At 40.5% G+C, this 14,454-nt stretch overlaps 1 protein-coding gene across 1 annotated transcript in view; it reads left to right on the forward strand.

Moving 5' to 3' along the window:
• Positions 1-3,381: 3,381 nt before the first annotated feature.
• LOC311144181 (protein FAM222A-like) overlaps positions 3,382-14,454 on the forward strand; it is a 76,658-nt gene continuing 65,585 nt past the window's right edge. The window contains exon 1 of the mRNA XM_084180186.1: positions 3,382-4,303. The gene's annotated coding sequence lies outside the window, so the exon portion shown is untranslated. The remainder of the gene's footprint in view (positions 4,304-14,454) is intronic.

Genomic DNA, 14,454 nt, shown 5'->3' on the forward strand with positions numbered 1-14,454 from the left:
CAGGATCTCTAGTGGCACAGTTAGCACTGCGATGCAGTGCCTTAGACCACTGCGCCACTCAGGAGTATCTATAGCCTACCTCATCCCACTGGGCACAGACGTCATTTCATCGTCTAGTTTTGATTTACATTTGGTTGAGTTGTCAACTAATGTGAATTCAACATGAAAACAACAAAAAATGTCACCATGTCCTTGGATTTAGATTAAAAATACAAAATTCCCTTACGTTGATGACTTTTTGCAAATCCAGTCAGCTTTCCACGTTGATTCAACATCATCACATTACATTTTTTGTTGTTGAAATTACATGGAAAAAACATTGATTCAACCAGTTTTTGCCAAGTGGGATCCAGTCTTATCCAGTCTGATCCATCCACAACCTCTTTTTCAATCTGATACTTTTTGCCTTTGCCCCCACCCCTGTCTACCCCCATCTCCCCTTTTCCAAGTCATCATCCACCCCTGTGTCCTCTAACCACTTGACACATTTTCAGATTCATTCCATCATTTGGCAGACAGTGTGTGTTTCACCTGTGGGCCACGATGCAGCAATCCCCGTGCAAATCAATGGCAGATAAATCAATTCAATCTCTTTTTTCCATGCCTCTGCTGCCATAAAAACATTTTCTGTTACTTTGGTGTTTGAGAAGACTTGAATTTCGCTCAATTAAACTCCAGTTGACTTTTCCCGATGAGCAAATTGTAACAGGACAAGGCTTGTATCTGTGTAACAGACAGCAAATCCCTGCCAAAACTCAGACAAACACTATTTATGAGGTGCCCCATATACAAAATAAACTGGGACTTGATGTCTTTGGAGGTTAGACCTACTCTCACTAATGTTATTGCAAAGTTGATATACAATTGCTTAGTCAAAGACAGAAGTTCTCTCTTGCGAAATAAGGTCTCTCTTGCAGATGACAATGAATTTCAATGAGACTAATCTGGATAAAAATGGGAAACCACAGCCACCTCCCTAGATGTACAGTAGTGGCCTATCCAATATTGGCCAGATTGCCACTCAAAAAACTCAAATAGGAAAATAGCTGTAGCTGTACCCAGGCCATTTCGGATCAGTATCATTTAGGGAGAAAACAAAGGTTACCAGTGCATTGCATGGGGGAAGTTTTGCTTCCAGGTCTCTTGGCAGGGAAATGTTCAATGTGATCTGCTAGGACTATCTTCAGCCTTTATGGCACAGATGCAAATATAATTGGAAATCATTTCCAGCTGATGCACAAGCTCAGACATATTATTTTGAAGCCTATATTTAATATAGCCGCACAGAAAATAATCCACTGTGATATTGTGCTTGTCTCCTCCATAAATAATTCATTATTTTTATGTGCCCTCATGGTGCCTTGGGGGATTGGAACAGCTAAGTGTTTTCACAACGCAGTTGTGTCCAATCTTCGGCGTTTTGGGCGTACTCTAATAAAACTGAGTAAACATGCTTTGAATATTTGTTGAGAATCAACAGTTGAGTCATTTGCTTATCAGCTAATCAAATAGCTTGCTTGCATGCCTCGCTCGGGCACAACAGTGCTCTGCTTGAGTATTTTTCAATTAATAAGATATTGAGTTGATTGACAGGCTGGATTCAATGTACACTGTTGGTCGAGATAGGATTGTCTCTCACAAACCAGCCAGATCCTTCGATAAAGAAAGGGTATGACAACTGGAGGGTGACTAGAAGGGAGGAACTATTAGAGCCCACCCATTGGGCAAAAATTGGTTGAATCAACATTGTTTCGACGTAATTTCAACCCCCCAAAAAAATCAAAATTATGACGTTGAATCAACGTGGAAAACTGATTGGATTTGCAAAAAGTAATCAACGTAAGGGCATTTCGTATTTTTTTCACCCAACTTTTAACCTAAATCCAATGACATGGTGAATTTGTTGTTGATTTCACTTAGAGTTAACGTAAATCTAAACTAGACGTTAAACTGGCATCTGTGCCCAGAGAGGATGATTGCCATAGAGTATTGTCCAGTGTCTCAGATCACATAAAAGACCACGTACTTTATGTATCCTCCAAAGATATGTTACTTTTTAGCCTACTGAGACTAGCATGAAAGTGCAAGTCATACAGAGTATTTTCAAGGGAAGGTCCAGGACAGCCAGTAACATAGCATGGAGCTGCCAGTGCAAGGGGGATTGGTGAGCAATCAGATAGGGCAGAATTGATGACCTGGCTCAGGATGGATTTCTGGAAGAGTGGGCTGCCACAGCGAGGTAATACTTTCAGGCTCTTATCGGCACTGGCATAAGCTGAGGGCTGCATCACCCACTTCCCAGCGTCAGCTTATTATGAGAGGCCATGATGTGATTGCCTTGTACTGCTTTTGTGTGTTCCAGCAGGGTCTGTATGTGTGTCCCAGGCTGCCGGCTGGACAGAGTGCTTTTGGAGATGGCCTCATGTCACTCATCGCAAACTCCATATAGCTCCCTGTATTCATTGTGATAGTTTCCTAAATGTGGAATGCATTTTTGCAAGCAGAATTCCAATGATGGATAGACTAGAAGCTGTTGGGGTCAAATTCAAGTGGACAGAGTAAGTTATTTCATTTCCATCTTTATTGTGGATGATACATGTAATAAGATGTCTTAATTAAAGTATTGCTGAAATGGGAAAGGTTAACAGATGGTTGGTAATTGTGGGTTGGGTTGCTCTCACCCTTGTTGCCAGGCTTAGACTATTTAGTGCTCACAGCAGCAGGCACTAGCATTTGTTTGACAAATTGTGAAAACCATGAGACAGTTTGTTACATATATCGGCTAATTGTAATTTTTTTAGTGATCCAATTGACATTTTAGTCATTTAGCAGACGCTCTTATCCAGAGCGACTTACAATTAGTGAGTGCATACATTTTTCATACTGGCTCCCCGTGGGGGTAAGTAAGAATAAGACTTAAAAGCACATAACAGGCCTACATTTACTGTATATGGCTTCTCCTTCTTAAATTAGGAGACCCTTATGAGGGCTTTATTATGCCTATAATAAAGTAAGAATAATCAATCCGTGTATTCCCTTTATTATCGGGCCTATAATACACCGATTCACGTTTCTTATTTACAATGTGCAGTCGAGTCGGCTAGACTGAATCTCTCCATTCTAGGCAACTAGTCTACTAATTTCATTAAATTGGATAGATTTTCCGCGAATAAACAACGTGGTTTCAAACGTGACGCCTGGACGCTGACAGCGTCACCGTGGTAACAATCCTCAATTACCAATGATTGGCTAACCCGTGCAAACGTTTCAATTCCCTCAGTACAATGATTGGTTAGTGGGCGGTCTGAAGAGCGGGGGAGAGTCTGCATCGTTCCGGTTATTGTCAGTTTCGGCAGCTCGGCATAGGGAGAGGACCACATCCCGAAACGCAGTGAGCTGCCTTAAACAGACTAACATTATCAATATCGCTTGGTATTTAGATGAAAGAGAGGAACAACGCAGAGGAACGTTTAGAACTTGTTTTGTTACCTCATTTGGAAATCCGAGTCTGTAATCCGGAGGACAGAGGTTTCTGATAGGCTCTAGTCCAGACATCGCCAGAGAAAGTGTAAAAGACGAACGGGGCTTCATCGCCAGGATTTAATAGCACCTATTAATTTATTTCCGACAACTGCATTTGTTTCAAAACCAAGCTTTGGAATCTGTACGGTTACTCGGTGCCATAGACTACGTTTAAACATTTTGTCTACTGGACAAGTCCAGGTTGATTAGACTAAATAGGCGAAATACTTTGCCTATAGCCTATGCTATATCAATTATTTTGGATTGACAATTCCGTTTTGTGACAAGTCTTTTTGGAGATATTATCCGGGAAACGAGGAGAAGAAAGAACACGAAAGCGGATCATTTTGACAGGTTACTTTGTTTCGGAGGGCGAAAGGTTGAGTATGCTATACGTTAGGTGAAACCACCGTTTAACGGGAGAGATTGACACGCAACGCTCCTGGATTTGCCGACCTGTTATTTGTCGAGGTTTTAATACACCATCGTTAAACCCAGGAAACGAAACGCATCATTTACAACAGTACTGTGCCTTGACAGAAAGAGCAATTATCTTAACTATTGGGTTTTCCAGTTTGGAATCAGATTCACTGTCCGAATGTTCATGGCACTGAAAAGGGGAGAATAAACTGTATTGCTGATCAACGACGAGTGGTTTTGTGGTTTTGGAGAGTGGGATGAAACGTTTTTGATTTCTCTCTGGACGCAACGCTCTGAAGCAGACTGCTCAGCGCCAGTTAACCTGCATGGGATTCTAGTCTGCAATACGAAACAATTTATGGTAAATATTTTTCCCTTTCTAACTAACTCTTCACGTGCCAAAACGATATATGCCTAGTAATTAATTCATCGCATGCGTAAATGTGGGATTTTGTTCCAGCCTAATGGCAGCTGGGGTCATTTGGCGACATATCAGCATATCATAATTGATGGATGGAGTGAAGGGCGGCACAGCGTATAACAATTGATGAATAGTGTTGGAAGAAAATAGAATGAGGATGGAAAATGTTCGGTCTACGTTGCATAGATTTTGATAGGACTCTGGGATAGGATGGGCTATAAAACCTTTGTTTTCACGCATAGCCTAACCTACAGTAAAGGAAGTGTTGTAAAATGTATGTCAGTTACTGAATGGCTTTATGACCTGCTTTGATGTGTAGTATTTGGTATTTCAAGGATGGGGAGCAATTAAGTATATTGTCGGAGGTAGGCTAAGCAAGCAAGGCACTGACAGTCATGGGCGGCTCAGAATTAGGGTGTGAAATTCTTTTCTGTATGCCCCCATGCGTCATATTATTTTTAATGAGCAGTGAGTAAATATAGTTTCAGTGGAAATTAATGATTTCCCCTTAAGTGTAACTGGTGCTGCGTTTCTTTAAATAGTTAATGTCATACACTGATGTTGATCAGAGCTCTCAGATGTTCTCTTCCTCAAATGAAAGAGCATCACCAGTGAGTAATTCCTCAGAACTTTTTTAGTTGATGCTTATAGCCTATGCCTTACAGGTTGGCCTACCACTGTCTCATTCGATGTAGCCATTAAGTATAGACTATGCCCGAGTACATGTGCCTAAGAACAGTTTCCAAGAATAAATCCGCAGTTTGACTATCAGTTTTTTTTTTACCCCCTTTTTCTTCCCAATTTCGATCTTGTCTCATCGCTACAACTCCCCGACGGGCTCAGGAGGCAAAGGTCGAGTCATGCGTCCTCCAAAACATGAATGCCAAACCGCGCTTTTTAACACCCGCCCGCTAAACCCGGAGGCCGGCCGCACCAATGTGTCGGAGGAAACACCATTCAACTGATGACAGAGGTCAGCCTGCAGGCACCCGGGCCCGCCACAAGGAGTCGCTAGAGCTCGATGAGCCAAGTAAAGCCCCCCCTGGCCAAACCCTCCCCTAGGCTACTATTTCATCCCTCAACTAAAATATAGGCCTAGTCCCGACACATCTATGGTTGCTAGCCAAGCCGGCTGGCCGTTCATTCTATCAGTTAGCTAGAGACGCGACCCAGTTGTGAAGTATTTTTGTTCTATATCTATGGATGCGACCCAGTCGTCCTTTCTACATGTTCCATTGCCTTGCTGGCAGGCAACACTCTTATAGCTTGCTTGCTTGCTAGCTAGCCAACTATGGCTAACACTGTCACGTCAAACTGTGCATCTAGAATAACAGCAAAGTAGATGCATTTAATTTAATTTGACCTGTTTTTCTATTGACATTTCTTTGTATACAGTGCACTCAAACTATTCAGACCCCTTGACTTTTTCCACATTTTATTACGTTACAGCCTTATTCTAAAATTGATTAAATACAACATTTTCCTCATCAGTCTACACACAATACCCCATAATGACAAAGCGAAAACAGGTTTTTAGAATTGTTTGCAAATTTATTAACAATAAAAAAAACAAATACCTTATTTACGTAAGTATTCAGACCCTTTGCTATAAGACTCAAAATTGAGCTCAGGTGCATCCTTTTTCCATTGATCATCCTTGAGATGTTTCTAAATCTTGGAGTCCACCTGTGCAATAGGGGTAGAACAGCCTTGGTCAGGTGACCAAGAACCCGATGGTCACTCTGACAGAGCTCCAGAGTTCCTTTGTGGAGATGGGAGAACCTTTCAGAAGGACAACCGTCTCTGCAGCACTCCACCAATCAGGCCTTTATGGTAGAGTGGCCAGACGGAAACCACTCCTCAGTAAAAGGCACATGACAGCACACTTGGAGTTTTCCAAAAGGCACCTAAAGGACTCTCAGATCATGAGAAACAAGATTCTCTGGTCTGATGAAACCAAGGTTGAACTCTTTGACCTGAATGCCAAGCGTCACGTCTGGAGGAAACCTGGCACCATCCCTACGATGAAGCATGGTGATGGAAGCATCATGCTGTGGGGATGTTTTTCAGCGGCAGGGATTTGGAGACTAGTCAAGATCGAGGGAAAGATTAACGGAGCAAAGTACAGAGAGATCCTTGATGAAAACCTGCTCCAGAGCACTCAGGACCTCAGACTGGGGCGAACGTTCACCTTCCAACAGGACAACGACTCTAAGCACACAGCCAAGACAACGCAGGAGTGGATTTGGAACAAGTCTCTGAATGTCCTTGAGTGGCCCAGCCAGAGCACGGACTTGAACCCGATCGAATATCCTCTGGAGAGACCTGAAAATAGATGTGCAGCGACGCTCCCCATCCAACCTGACAGAGCTTGAGATGATCTGCAGAGAAGATTGGGAGAAACTCCCCAAATACAGGTGTGCCAAGCTTGTAGCTTCATACCCAAGAAGACTCGAGGCTGTAATCGCTGCCAAAGGTGCTTCAACAAAGTACTGAGTAAAGGGTCTGAATACTTATGTAAATGTGATATTTCAGTTTTTGTATTTGTAATACATTTCTAAAACCAGTTTTTGCTTTGTCATTATGGGGTATTGTGTGTAGATAGATTTTTATTTTATTTTTTATCCTCATCAATTTTAGAATAAGGCTGTAATGTAACAAAATGTGGAAAAGTCAAGGGGTCTGAATACTTTCCGAATTATGCTGATTCATGATTTCGACTGGCTGAGAAAAGATGTCTGTCTCGTCCTGACACGTACATTCTCAATAGGACAGTGGAGATCGAATTTCAATATTGAAACAATATTGCAAATGTCAAGAGACAATCTGTAACGTTTTTACAAACCCACATTGTTGCGACATAGTCTCGGCCTAACTACAGCACTGCCAATATATCCTCCAAACACCGGCTTCTCTGGCATTATCACTTTTATACAATGGATTACCAACATATTCAAATAATGATTGACATATTTTCATTAAAAACGTTATTTTGATGAATCTATACTTACTATTTCATCCTTCCACAAGATATAGTCCCGACACAAATCTAGGGTTGCTACCCAAGCCGGCTGGTCATTCATTCTATCGGATTGGTTGCCAAAGACACAACCCAGTCGTTCGTTCTAAATGTTCCATTGCCATACTGGATGACAACATTCTTATCCCTTGCTTGCTAGCTAGCCAACTACGGCTAACTTAACAGTCACGTCAAACAGTGCAGCCAGAATAACAACAGAAGCTGCATTTGCATTTGTTTAAGCTGTTTTCTCGTGACATTTATTTGGGGACATCCATAACAATGAGCTAATGAGGCACGATTTCGCCTGGCATAGAAAATGTGCTCTCTCGTCAGGACACTGTTGTTTAGAGGAGCTAGCTAACAACACAGCTAACACAATCACTTCAAACTGAAGCTGGAAAGACTGCAAACTAGCTGCACTTCGTTTTGTTTGACCTTTTTTCAATTGACATTTCTTTGTGTATATCCATAAAAATGATGCCAGAGAATTCATGATTTCGACTGGCTGAGAAACGCTGCCTGCCTCGCTCTCTCGTCCCGACACGTTTATTACTATGGGACAGCAGGAGATTGAATTTGAATATTGAAACAATGTTGCAAATGTCGGAGAGACAGACCGCAAGGTTTATACAAATCTCTGCTGTTAAATACGAAATGTTAGTCTAAAAGAAATGAGATAATGTCTAGATGGAGATCAAGATTATAAATTGCCTTGCTGCGCTGATGAGACATTGGATTGCGCAGTCAGATGGAACAGAGTAAATAAGCATTTTAAGGTCATAGATTTAGCCGGTTGTAACTTGTGGAACAGACACCGGCTGGAATGCGGTTTTAACCAATCACCATTCAGGATTAGTTTTGACCAACCTGTTGTAGAATTTTTTGAATAAGAATGGGACAAGTTGATAAACGAAGTTGATAAACACACACACACCGCATCAAGCTACTGTAAACAGCAGGTGCTAACAGGAAACATTTAATCTTTTTTTTATCTGTTTAGGATTTAACATGGGGACCATTAGGCCACAAACACACACCAGAGGAGCCTACTGGGAGGATCTATAGGAGGATGGGCTCATTGTAATGGCTGGAATTGAATCAATGGAACGGAGTCAAATGCGTTGTTTTGATGTGTTTGGTAGCATACCATTCCAGCCATTACAATGAGCCTGTCCTCCTATAGCTCCTCCCACCAGCCTCATCTGACACACACCACACACACCTTCTTCAGAGACCAGAGGGGACACACACACTAACATAAGCAAATGGGTTTTGTTTTTTCCTATGTGATAATCCTGGAGTTTGTGACTAGCTAACAGGCCTGGATAATCCATTTATTCATAGACCACTTCAGGCCAGGCTTTTGCTTAAAGTATCTATCTCTGCATTGTTTCAGTGGCTGGATAGTGGAGTAGCCTTCAGTTGAGCACAGTGGAGCTTTGCCCTTTCCTCGCTTGCTCATTGATCATCTAACATGGGGCCCCTCTACATCCTAGAGTCGCCAGCCCTGTGCGGCACCTGCTATAGCATAGCACAGTGCCTGTTTGCTAGTATTGAATAAAACATTGGGTGATGTATGAGGCCGAGGCTTCACCTGAGGGGCAAAGCCGCCTCATTTACTTCCTCCACTCGGCGCCTATGACCTGCTGAGCAAATCGTGCTCATATTAGCACTGCGGCTGCTCCTCATCGAAACAGTCTCCCCAGCATAATGCTTGCCTTAACATGATGGTTGGAGACGGGGGCTGGGGAGGATGGGGCTACTGGAGCTAGAAGGACAGCCTAATATGTAGGCTAGGTCAGTGAATTACCTCTTGGATTTTGTTTCGCCTCTGTTTCTTTGACGAAATATCGGGACTCATTCTGCCTCTGAAGGCTGAAAATAAACATGGTGGGCTTAAAGTGTTTTACTGAATTGGGATTTTGATACTAAGTATCCCGACATATTTTATTCAAAAATGAATATCCCAGCTGATTGTTTTTACTGTACAATCTCATTCGCAGGATTCTAAGTCCATATAGAAAATAACTTAAGCAACGTTTCTATTGTAAAAAAAGACTTCAAGCTATAGTCCTTAATTGAAACAATAACAAAGAAATCTCCCTGCCCGTTTGGCTAAAAAGCTGACGGATTTTGCCTATAGAAATGTAACCACAAATCATAGACAGGGCTATGGATTAATGCACTGGCCATCCATGATATTAAATGTATAGTTTTAACCATGTTTTGAGGCCATACAGTGTTTGTTTCCATTTACGAGTAAAGCTTATTTCTGGTTCTGATGGGGTACGACAGTTAAACTAAGCTAATGAGGCATTTATAAGTTATATTCTTCAAGAATGAATTGGCATACAGTGCCTTCAGAAAGTATTCACACTCCTTGACTCTTTCCACATTTTGTTGTGTTATAGCCAGAATTTAAAATGGATTACATTGAGATTTTTGTCACAGGCCTACACACAATACCCCATAATGTCAGTGTTTTTTAGACATTTTTACAAATTAAGTAAAAATGAAAATCTGAAATGTCTTGAGTTAGTAGGTATACATCCCCTTTGTAATGGCAAGCCTAAATAAGTTCAGGAGTAAACATTTATTTAACAAGTCACTTAAGTTGCATGGAATAACTCTGTGTGCAATGATAGTGTTTAGCAGGATTTTTTAAATGACTACCTCATCTCTGTACCCCTCACATATATACAACTATCTGTAAGGTCCCTCGGTCGAGCAGTGCATTTCAAACACGGATTCAGCCACAAAGACCAGGGAGGTTTTCCAATGCCTCGCAAAGAAGGGCACCTATTGGTAGATGGGTAAAAAAAAAAAAAGCTGACATTCAATATCCCTTTGAGCGTGGTGAAGTTATTAATTACACTTTGGATGGTGTATCAATACACCCAGTCACTACAAAGCTACAGGCATTCTTCCTAACTCAGTTGCTGGAGTGGAAGGAAACCACTCAGGGATTTCACCATGAGGCCAATGGTGACTTTAAAACAGTTACAGAGTTTAATGGTTGTGATAGCAAAAACTGAGGATGGATCAACAATATTGTAGTTACTCCGCAATACTAACCTAATTGACAGAGTGAAAAGAATGAAAGCCTGTACAGAATAAAAATATTCCAAAACATGCATCATGTTTGAAAAAAGGCACTAAAGTAATACTGCAAAATATTTGGCAAAGCAATTCACTTTTTGTCCTGAATACAAAGTGTTATGTTTGGGGCAAATCCAATACAACACATTACTAAGCATCATATTTTCAAGCATAGTGGTGGCTACATCATGTTATGGGTATGCTTGTAATCAACTGGGGAGTTTTTAAGGATAAAAAATAAACGGAATGGAGCTAAGCACAGGCAAAATCCTAGAGGAAACTTGGTTCAGTCTGCTTTCCACCAGACACTTGGAGATGAATTCACCTTTCAGCAGGGCAATAACCTAAAACACTAGGCCAAATCTACACTGGAGTTGCTTACCAAGAAGACCGTGAATGTTCCTGAGTGTCAAAGTTACAGTTTTGACTTAAATCTACTTGAAAATCTATGGCAAGACCTGAAAATGATTGTCTAGCTATGATCAACAACTAATTTGACAGAGCTTGAAGAATTCTCCAAGAATAATGGGCAAATGTTGCGCAATCCAGGTGTTCAAAGCTCTTAGAGACTTACACAGAAAGACTCATAGCTGTAATCGCTGCCAAAGGTTCTTCTGCAACGTATTTACCTCGACTAACCTGTACCCCGCACATTGACTCGGTACCGGCACCCCCTGTATATAGCCTTGTTATTGTTATTTTATTGTGTTACTTTTTATTTAATTTTTTACTTCAGTTTATTTAGTAAATATTTTCTGAACTCTATTTCTTGAACTGCATTGTTGGTAAAGGGCTTGTAAGTAAGCATTTCACTTTAAGGTCTACACCTGTTGTATTCGGCACGTGACAAATAACATTTGATTTGTTTTGACTTAGGGGTGTGAATACTTATGTAAATGAGATTTCTGTATTTAATTTTCAATACATTTGCGCACATTTCTAAAAACATGTTTTCACCTTGTTGTTATGGGGTATTGTGTGTAGATGGGTGAGAAAAATATCTATTTAATCCATTTTTTTTTTATTTCAGGCTGTAGTCAAGGGCTATGAATACTTTCTGAAGGCAGTGTATATCATTCATTTATACAGGAAGTCCAAAAATGGATGTAGAAACTGAGTCTAGCTGTAGCCCTTTCCTGCAGTCGAATGACCAAAGCGCTCTCTAGTGGCCTCATGAGTGGAACGTTATTAATATTTTTCATAATTTCTTAATTAATCAACATTATTTATTTTACACAGAAAATCCAGTGTTTCTATGTCAAATGGTTTTGTTATATTTCAGTCTTCTGTGATGTATATAAAGTGTAATATTGGGATGCAAACACAAAATTGAATATATTTCAACTCTATATCTGACATGGTACAGGTGTCTTCTATTTCTTAAGCCCATAACCATGTGTGTGAGGTCTATACTTTTGTTTCTAAGTAGATTTGTTTAAGACCCTGATTTAGCCAATTGCAGTAAAAGGTTAAGACTGTTCCATCCTAGGTTAACTTAACACTACATTGGGTAAATGCAATGACTATCTTTCAAACTCCATCTTTGTATTGATTAATTGCCTCCCAAAACCATCTAAAAAGCAGAACAAATCTAATGCTGTTGCCTGAACTTTCAACAAGTATCCTTCTTAATGTGCACAGAGTATTGGTTGAAGGACAGATTACATTTTGGCAAGATATTAAAACAGAAGTTATACTAAGCAAGCCCAGGCACTATATACATTTCCAACACTGAACTATTATTTTGATTTGATTGATTGATAGCATTGGCGTGAATGCACTGTACTCCTTGCTTATTTAAACTGCAGCCATGAGGGAATAAGTAAGGTTTGCTGATGAATATCTTTATAATAGCTCAACTTTAATTTCCTGCTCTATGTATTAATCATTTTTTAAATCCCACTATGGTTTGATTCTCTAAATGCAGACCCAGAGGCAAGGAAACCCAACTAGCACAGTATGTGCAATGCCACTGCAAACATACCTTTTATGATATTTTAAAATCATATGCTTTGGTTTATCTTCAATATAAAATAAGATTACTGTGCCAGCTTGATTGTGACATTTTGTGATTATATTTACAGCAATGCAATAGCACATTTGTTTTCCAGATAGAGGTGTTTGATGTATTCTGTATAGGCTATATTTAGTAAATGAAAGTATAGGGAATGAAAAGCAATGATCTTATCTTCATCTTGTGGCACAGCTTCCACAACCACTGACAATATTAAGTTGCTTCTTTCTTTCCAGGAAATGCATTTAGGCAAAACAATTTAATGTGACAAATGGGCATTTGGGAGTTAGGTCCATGAACCTTCTCTCTCAAGGGTGTCCAAACAGCATCTCATTAGATATTGATCAAAGAGTTCCTCATGCAGGGAGGTTACTGTATATATTTGCTCCGACTACAGTGTGCACAATTATTTGTGTTAACAATTTACATATGAATGAATACAAATGAAAGAAAGATGTTTGTGTTTGTGTTTCGAGCAGGGCTGTATTGTTTGCCATTTTGAGGTATAGGTACTGTGCTGTATGCGTATCCCCATATGGTTGGTAGTGTTAGGAAGGATTGAAGCTGGGTGTAGTCTCAAGTGGCTCTACAGTATCTTTTTCAGTGACACTTTCTTCCCTGGTCTTGTTGCCTTAGCACAACACGGCTTAAAGAGGCACTGGATCGACCGATGTGGCTAGTTTTATTGTATTTTCAAATAATGTAAGGACACAAAAAGAGGATTGTCTAGCCCACTCTTGTAAAGATTAAGGAACAATCATATGATACAGTTTACCAAGCTTCTGTTTCAGGCATGTGGTTTTGACATTCCTTGGGTCTTTAATGAGGCTGAAATGATTGGTGTTAAAGGATAAGGTTGATTTGGGACTAGAATGATATACATGAGTCATGACTACATCTCATGTCCTAACAACAGAATTCTATTTCATTTTAATTTGTTACAAAAGTTTTGATCACATCTATGTTTATCAAGTCATGACCCCCAATATCACCTCCTTTTTGGCTACTGATATCAGCCCTCTCCTTCCTATTACCCTGTTGGACGGCCTAAGACGCACACATTTTTATTTGAGAAATCTGCTGAGAGAAACATAGAAGACATTGGATCTTTTGGGATATAAGAGTGCAGAGAAAAAAATGTTCCAGTCTTGATTGTGTATGCCCCCCTGCAGTGTGCTGGCCAGCTGGTTTGGGTCTCTAAGCCTTATTATATCTGTGCCTTGAGGTCATCTCCAGACATGATTACCTTGCCTTGGACTGTGAGGACAGGTTGGTGATGTGCCCTAACTGGTGTTCATCCACTGTAACCCATAGTGATGGCAGGCAGTGGGCTTTTCATCAGGCTCAAGAGTGGAACTATAGTATAACTAACACATCCAACAGTATGGAACCAGGCTCAGTTAAGACACTCTATTCCTCCTCAGTGATAAGCTAACCAGTTCTCATAGAGGTTAATATATATTATATTTATATTTTAGTCATTTAGCAGACGCTCTTATCCAGAGCGACTTACAGGAGCAATTAGGGTTAAGTGCCTTGCTCAAGGGCACATCGACAGATTTTTCACCTAGTCGGCTCGGGGATTAGAACCAGCAACCTTTTCGGTTACTGGCACAACGCTCTTAACCACTAAGCTACCTGCAACCCCATCATACAGAATGCAGTTATGCATTTGAGATACAAGATGGAATCTCCAAGAGGACCTTGTCCCCAGTAAGGATATTTATGTGAATCCTATACGTTTCGGGTTTGCACATCGAAGATTAATAGGCTGTATTAAATAACTTCAGCTGCTGAGGCGGCAATACAGAATATTGCTAGATTTATAACTAATCGAGTTGGAGTGAGGAAAGACGTGTTGTCGCCAAAACTTTCCCACAAAGAGGGAGAGGATAAAACAAATCTGACAAGCTCTCCAACAGCAAATTTGTTCTCCTTTAAAAACAATGCCTCTCT

The sequence above is a fragment of the Coregonus lavaretus genome, assembly GCF_964263955.1.
Source record: "Coregonus lavaretus genome assembly, chromosome: 17".
In the NCBI taxonomy this organism is placed as follows: Eukaryota; Metazoa; Chordata; class Actinopteri; order Salmoniformes; family Salmonidae; genus Coregonus; species Coregonus lavaretus.